This window comes from Nerophis ophidion, linkage group LG06 (genome assembly GCF_033978795.1).
Source record: "Nerophis ophidion isolate RoL-2023_Sa linkage group LG06, RoL_Noph_v1.0, whole genome shotgun sequence".
In the NCBI taxonomy this organism is placed as follows: domain Eukaryota; kingdom Metazoa; phylum Chordata; class Actinopteri; order Syngnathiformes; family Syngnathidae; genus Nerophis; species Nerophis ophidion.
The window spans coordinates 9,331,697-9,339,237 of NC_084616.1; positions in this window are offsets into that span (position 1 = coordinate 9,331,697).

Below are 7,541 nucleotides of genomic sequence, written 5' to 3' on the forward strand. Positions count from 1 at the left end.
CCAGGATGCAGGGAAGGTAGGTAATGTGCTGGTAAAGATATGTTGACAGGGTGAAAGAAGAAGGCCCCAGTTTGACTCCAGGATACAGAGAAGGTAGGTAATGTGCGGGTAAAGATATGTTGACTGGGTAATGGCAGGAAGCACCAGCATGTATGGGTGACATAAAGAAGCACCAGTGTGACCCCAGGATGCAGAGAAGGTAGGTAAAGTGCAGGTAAAGATATGTTGAATGGGTAAAGGCAGGAAACACCAGCAAAAGTCGCTGCTTGCAGCTTTAATTAGTCTTTGAATTTCCGATGAAACGTGTGGTAATCATTATAAACTTTTTGGACATATTTATGAAATTAAATGTATTTTTTTAATTAGTTAGTAAACATATTGAGGGTTTTGACTTTTGCAACATTTTGTATTCTTCATGTGTATTTTTTCCACACTTATGATTCCGTTCAAGAACATGAGGACCGTTTTAATTTGGATTTATTTTTCTTGATCTTACCGAGCATCTTCTGCAGTTTGAAGGGAGTCCGGCTGTTTTTTTTTACTCAGCGAAATGACCGCAGGAAAAAAGAAGTGAGACCTTCAACCTCCTCCTGGTGCAGAGTCATCATCATGCAGGGCACTTTTGTGCTGATCACAGCACTTTTCTAGGTAGACTTTTTTACTGACTTCCCTTCCACACATGGGAGGGAATAACATTTTTGTAGGTGAAAAAAATGAAATGAATTAATAATGATTGAAATATAATGAAAAAAAAAAAATATATATATATATATATATATATATATATATATATACATAAATAATGCATTTTAATTGGTAACAAAAATAAATCTGACAAATAATATATAAAATAAATATTAATATAACTGAATAAATACATTTTAAAGTAATTATATATAAATAAATACGTTATTAATACATACAAAATAAATATGATGAATTATAATACGATGCTGTCCAGGGTGTACCCTGCCTTCCGCCCGATTGTAGCTGAGATAGGCGCCAGCGCCCCCCGTGACCCCGAAAGGGAATAAGCGGTAGTAAATGGATGGATGGATGGATGCTATCTATTCATACAAATGCAGTACATAATTAATTAGTTAGTAATAACCTAAATATAATGAATTAAATATTACATTTTTAATGGTAACAAAAATACATAATACAAATAATACAGCAAAAAAATATTAACATAAATGAATACAAAGTATAAAACTAATTATATAGTAATAAATACATTAACACATACAAAATAAATAAATATTAGGAATAATAATACAATCGTATATATTCATACAAATGCAAAAAATATTAATTATTCGTAATAACTTAAATATAATTAATCAAACAATAGATAAATAATACATTTTTAATAGTAACAAAAATACATAATAGAAATAATACATAAATACATATTAATATGAATAACACAATACACATACAATTAATTATATATGAATAAATACATTACTAATACATACAAAATAAATAAATATGAATAACACTACAATTGTACATATCAATACAATATTAATCAATTTGTAATAATTGAAATATAATGAATTTAACAATATATCAATAAATAATACATTTTTAATGGTAACAACAATTCATAATACAAATGATAATGACTGAACGACTCCGAAACCAACTGCTGCAGGAAACCTGATTGCCCTCTCAACGGGGGGTGCTTACAAACATCAGTCGTTTACCAAGCAAAAGTAACACGCAATGACATCAACACGTCCGACACGTACGTAGGATTAACCGAAGGAGCGTTTAAAACCAGATGGAATAAACACAAGGCTTCTTTTAGAAACCAGAGCCTGCGGAATTCTACAGAACTCAGCAAGCACATTTGGAACCTCAAAGACAATAATGGTGAATATTCAATAACATGGCAAATTCATGCATCCAGCACACCTTACAACAGTGGTAATAAAAGATGCAACCTATGCTTGAAAGAGAAACTGTTTATTATATATCAACCCAGACCTGTCATCCCTCAAAAAGCGCAGTGAAATTATACCAGCATGCCGTCGCGGATGGAAACACCTCCTAGGTAACACATGAGCCAATCCCCACGCTCCTACGCCTGCCTGTACCCACCCACTCTGTGCTTTATATAAACCATTGTATGTGAATGCTTCCATTAAAAAATCTCCTGACGATTGAGGGAACCCCTCATGAAACAGTTCTGTAGAGATAAAGTAGTCTTGTGATTTTTCCCACACACATATACATATATATATATAAAATTATATTAAATAACGCCCCTTCCTTCAGAAGCAGCCTCAGTGATGTAACCAGGGACCTGCCGAATAAATTGTGGAGCACGTGGGACTGTGCCTTAGGGTGTAAGTTGGAACTGGAACTGAGTGTACAGCCCAATATGTCTCTCGTCACTGTGCAAAAGTGAACTCTGTCTCTGCATGATTCCTTGCTTCTTGTCTGTTTAATAGCTGTCATCAGTGTTTGAACCTGACAGTCTCCAATATTGTCTCCATCAAAACACAGCTCTTAAACACACGTACCCCCCTCCCTTGTGGAGGGGGTCCGGTCCGATGACCATGGATGAAGTACTGGCTGTCCAGAGTCGAGACCCAGGATGGACCGCTCGTCGGGACCCAGGATGGACCGCTCGCCTGTATCGGTTGGGGACATCTCTACGCTGCTGATCCGCTTGAGATGGTTTCCTGTGGACGGGACTCTGGCTGCTGTCTTGGATCCGCTTGAACTGAACTCTCGCGGCTGTGTTGGAGCCACTATGGATTGAACTTTCACAGTATCATGTTAGACCCGCTCGACATCCATTGCTTTCGGTCCCCTAGACGGGGGGGGGTTGCCCACATCTGAGGTCCTCTCCAAGGTTTCTCATAGTCAGCATTGTCACTGGCGTCCCACTGGATGTGAATTCTCCCTGCCCACTGGGTGTGAGTTTTCCTTGCCCTTTTGTGGGTTCTTCCGAGGATGTTGTAGTCGTAATGATTTGTGCAGTCCTTTGAGACATTTGTGATTTGGGGCTATATAAATAAACATTGATTGATTGATTGAAACTAAGCGCTTGGCTCCTTTTTGTCAGGCTTGTCCCTGACAGTTGGTCTATGTTTTAGTGTTTTCCTCTGCATTTGTCTGTTTCCTGTGTTTAGTATTTTCCTGTCTTTTAGTTCCTGTCAAGTGCTCTTAATTTGTCAGCTTCCTGTCTTGTTCCTCCTCAGTGTGTTTAGTATTTCCTGTCCTTAGTTCCTGTCTTGTGCTCTTATTTTGTCAGCTTCCTGTCTCGTTCCCCGAGTGCTGTGTTCCCCTTCAGCTGGGGCGGATTGGCATCTGGCCACACCTGTTGCCAATCAGCCTGGCTCCTATTTGTACCTCCTTTGTCTTGTGTCAGTTGCTGGATCATTGTATTTTCATTTGTATTGTCTTGTCGATGTCACATCTAGTCGCTCTTGTGATGTGTTATCGCTCCTGTCGCGTCGTACCTTGTCTTTGCAGCGTAGCGGTAAGCTATATTCAAGTTGATGTTTGTAGCTTACTGTTTTTTGTTCCCTGCTTCCGTTTTATTTTTCATTATACAAGTACGACTTCTGTTTGCCTGTTCGCTACCCGCTAGCTTCCACGCTAAGCTCCTGTTCGTTATTTTCTAGCTCCCAGGCTAGCTTCTTTTTTTTTGATTACCCGCCTCGTGTGCGCTTTGTGTTTGTACCCTTTTGGTTTTGTTTTTTGTCTTAGTATTTAATTAAATCATGTTTTCTCATTCCATGCTTGCCTCCATCTCTGCATCTTGGGGTATCGTCATCAAATAACCCTGACACTTTTACTCCGAAGGGAAATCTTCGCAGCAAAGTCCGTGTAGTTAGTGAGTCGTGATTATCAAGCCGAACGATGCTAGTGCGCATGCGCCTGACTTCCTGTTGCCTAAAATGCCTTAATAAATGAAGTTTTTTTTAATGAAGAAATTAGACGGTATCACTAACCGTCGGGAATTTTATCGCGAATGATCCTTATACCGTTTTTTGTTACATCCCTCGTCCGTTAACAAGTAAAAAGTCCATTTGAGTTCTGTAGTTTGACAAGTCCCAGGATGGACCGCTCGTCGGGACCCAGGATGGACCGCTCGCCTGTATCGGTTGGGGACATCTCTACGCTGCTGATCCGCCTCCGCTTGAGATGGTTTCCTGTGGACGGGACTCTGGCTGCTGTCTTGGATCCGCTTGAACTGAACTCTCGCGGCTGTGTTGGAGCCACTATGGATTGAACTTTCACAGTATCATGTTAGACCCGCTCGACATCCATTGCTTTCGGTCCCCTAGAGGGGGGGGGGTTGCCCACATCTGAGGTCCTCTCCAAGGTTTCTCATAGTCAGCATTGTCACTGGCGTCCCACTGGATGTGAATTCCCCCCCCGCCCACTGGGTGTGAGTTTCCCTTGCCCTTTTGTGGGTTCTTCCGAGGATGTTGTAGTCGTAATGATTTGTGCAGTCCTTTGAGACATTTGTGATTTGGGGCTATATAAATAAACATTGATTGATTGATTGAAACTAAGCGCTTGGCTCCTTTTTGTCAGGCTTGTCCCTGACAGTTGGTCTATGTTTTAGTGTTTTCCTCTGCATTTGTCTGTTTCCTGTGTTTAGTATTTTCCTGTCTTTTAGTTCCTGTCAAGTGCTCTTAATTTGTCAGCTTCCTGTCTTGTTCCTCCTCAGTGTGTTTAGTATTTCCTGTCCTTAGTTCCTGTCTTGTGCTCTTATTTTGTCAGCTTCCTGTCTTGTTCCCTGAGTGCCGTGTTCCCCTTCAGCTGCGGCGGATTGGCATCTGGCCACACCTGTTGCCAATCAGCCTGGCTCCTATTTGTACCTCCTTTGTCTTGTGTCAGTTGCTGGATCATTGGATTTTCATTTGTATTGTCTTGTCGATGTCACATCTAGTCGCTCTTGTGACGTGTTATCGCTCCTGTCGTGTCGTACCTTGTCTTTGCAGCGTAGCGGTAAGCTATATTCAGTTGATGTTTGTAGCTTACTGTTTTTTGTTCCCTGCTTCCGTTTTATTTTTCATTATACAAGTACGACTTCTGTTTGCCTGTTCACTACCCGCTAGCTTCCACGCTAAGCTCCTGTTCCTTATTTTCTAGCTCCCAGGCTAGCTTCTTTTTTTTGATTATCCACCTCGTGTGCGCTTTGTGTTTGTACCCTTTTGGTTTTGTTTTTTGTCTTAGTATTTAATTAAATCATGTTTTCTCATTCCATGCTTGCCTCCATCTCTGCATCTTGGGGTATCGTCATCAAATAACCCTGACACTTTTACTCCGAAGGGAAATCTTCGCAGCAAAGTCCGTGTAGTTAGTGAGTCGTGATTATCAAGCCGAACGATGCTAGTGCGCATGCGCCTGACTTCCTGTTGCCTAAAATGCCTTAATAAATGAAGTTTTTTTTAATTAAGAAATAAAACGGTATCACTAACCGTCGGGAATTTTATCGCGAATGATCATTATACCGTTTTTTGTTACATCCCTCGTCCGTTAACAAGTAAAAAGTCCATTTGAGTTCTGTAGTTTGACAAGTCCCAGGATGGACCGCTCGTCGGGACCCAGGATGGACCGCTCGCCTGTATCGGTTGGGGACATCTCTACGCTGCTGATCCGCCTCCGCTTGAGATGGTTTCCTGTGGACGGGACTCTGGCTGCTGTCTTGGATCCGCTTGAACTGAACTCTCGCGGCTGTGTTGGAGCCACAATGGATTGAACTTTCACAGTATCATGTTAGACCCGCTCGACATCCATTACTTTCGGTCCCCTAGAGGGGGGGGGGGTTGCCCACATCTGAGGTCCTCTCCAAGGTTTCTCATAGTCAGCATTGTCACTGGCGTCCCACTGGATGTGAATTCTCCCCTGCCCACTGGGTGTGAGTTTTCCTTGCCCTTTTGTGGGTTCTTCCGAGGATGTTGTAGTCGTAATGATTTGTGCAGTCCTTTGAGACATTTGTGATTTGGGGCTGTATAAATAAACATTGATTGATAAACATTGAAGTCAGTAGATTGGACTATTTACACTTTTTGTTTCCGTTGCTGGAACTTCCCCTTTGCTGATGAAAAAGCCGATCTCTGCACTGGTCTATGGACTTGGCCGCCAAGTGCCGCTAAAAGTCGATGTGGTCCCAGTCAAATATGTATCTTCCTCACATTCCCAGGCCGATACATGACTGATATCACACACGCTAATGAGGACGTTTGCAGCCTGCAGCTTGTCAACCACTATTTGCCACTCAGCAAAGCGGCCTGTCATTATAATGCAACTCATAACCCCCCCTCCCCACAAAAAAGTCCTGGCGGTGCCGTGTTGTATTTAGGAATCAAACGTGCGGGAGGAATGAGAGGAATGTGCTGGTAATGGAGGCGTGAGAGGCGGACATGACGGCTCAATTAGGCATCGTCAACATCTTGTCTGAAAGATGACCAACACATCTTTTCATCTCCTTTCAGTCATTTAAAGCCATTGATTAGCAAACAAAGATCATTTATAAGAAGAGTGTCCAAGGGTTTTAGTCACCCCCCCCCAAAAAAATTGTAAAAAAAAAAAAAAAATGCTAAAATATATCTAATGAAAAAACTGTACTTTCAAAAATATTTTGTATTTATTTTAAGTAAAAACGCACATCTGCATGTCACTTTTTTGGGACATGACAAATGATCAGGAACATTGTTTCTTCACATCATGTGAATAATGCTGTATAATAGACTGTATTTATGTTATTCACGTGTGAATAATGCTGTATAATAGACTGTATTTATGTTATTCACATGTGAATAATGCTGTATAATAGACTGTATTTATGTTATTTACGTGTGAATAATGCTGTATAATAAACTGTATTTATATTATTCACATGTGAATAATGCTGTATAATAGACTGTATTTGTTATTCACATGTGAATAATGCTGCATAATAGACTGTATTTATGTTATTCACATGTGAATAATGCTGTATAATAGACTGTATTTATGTTATTTACGTGTGAATAATGCTGTATAATAGACTGTATTTGTTATTCACATGTGAATAATGCTGCATAATAGACTGTATTTATATTATTCACATGTGAATGATGCCGTAAAATAGACTGTATTTATATTATTCACAAAATGCTGTATAATGGACTGCATTTATATTATTCACATGTGAATAATGCTGTATAATAAACTGTATTTATATTAATATCATGTAAATAATGCTGTATAATAGAGTTTCTTAATGTTATTCACATGTGAATAATGCTGTATAATAGACTGTATTTATGTTATTCACATGAGAATAATGCTGTATAATAGATTGTATTTATATTATTCACATGTGAATAATGCTGCGTAATAGACAGTATTTATACTACTCACATGTGAATAATGCTGTATAGTGGACTGTATTTGTTATTCACATGTGAATAATGCCGTAAAATAGAGTGTATTTATATTATTCACATAATGTTGTATAATGGACTGTATTTATATTATTCACATGTGAATAATGCTGTATAATAGACTGTATTTATATTATT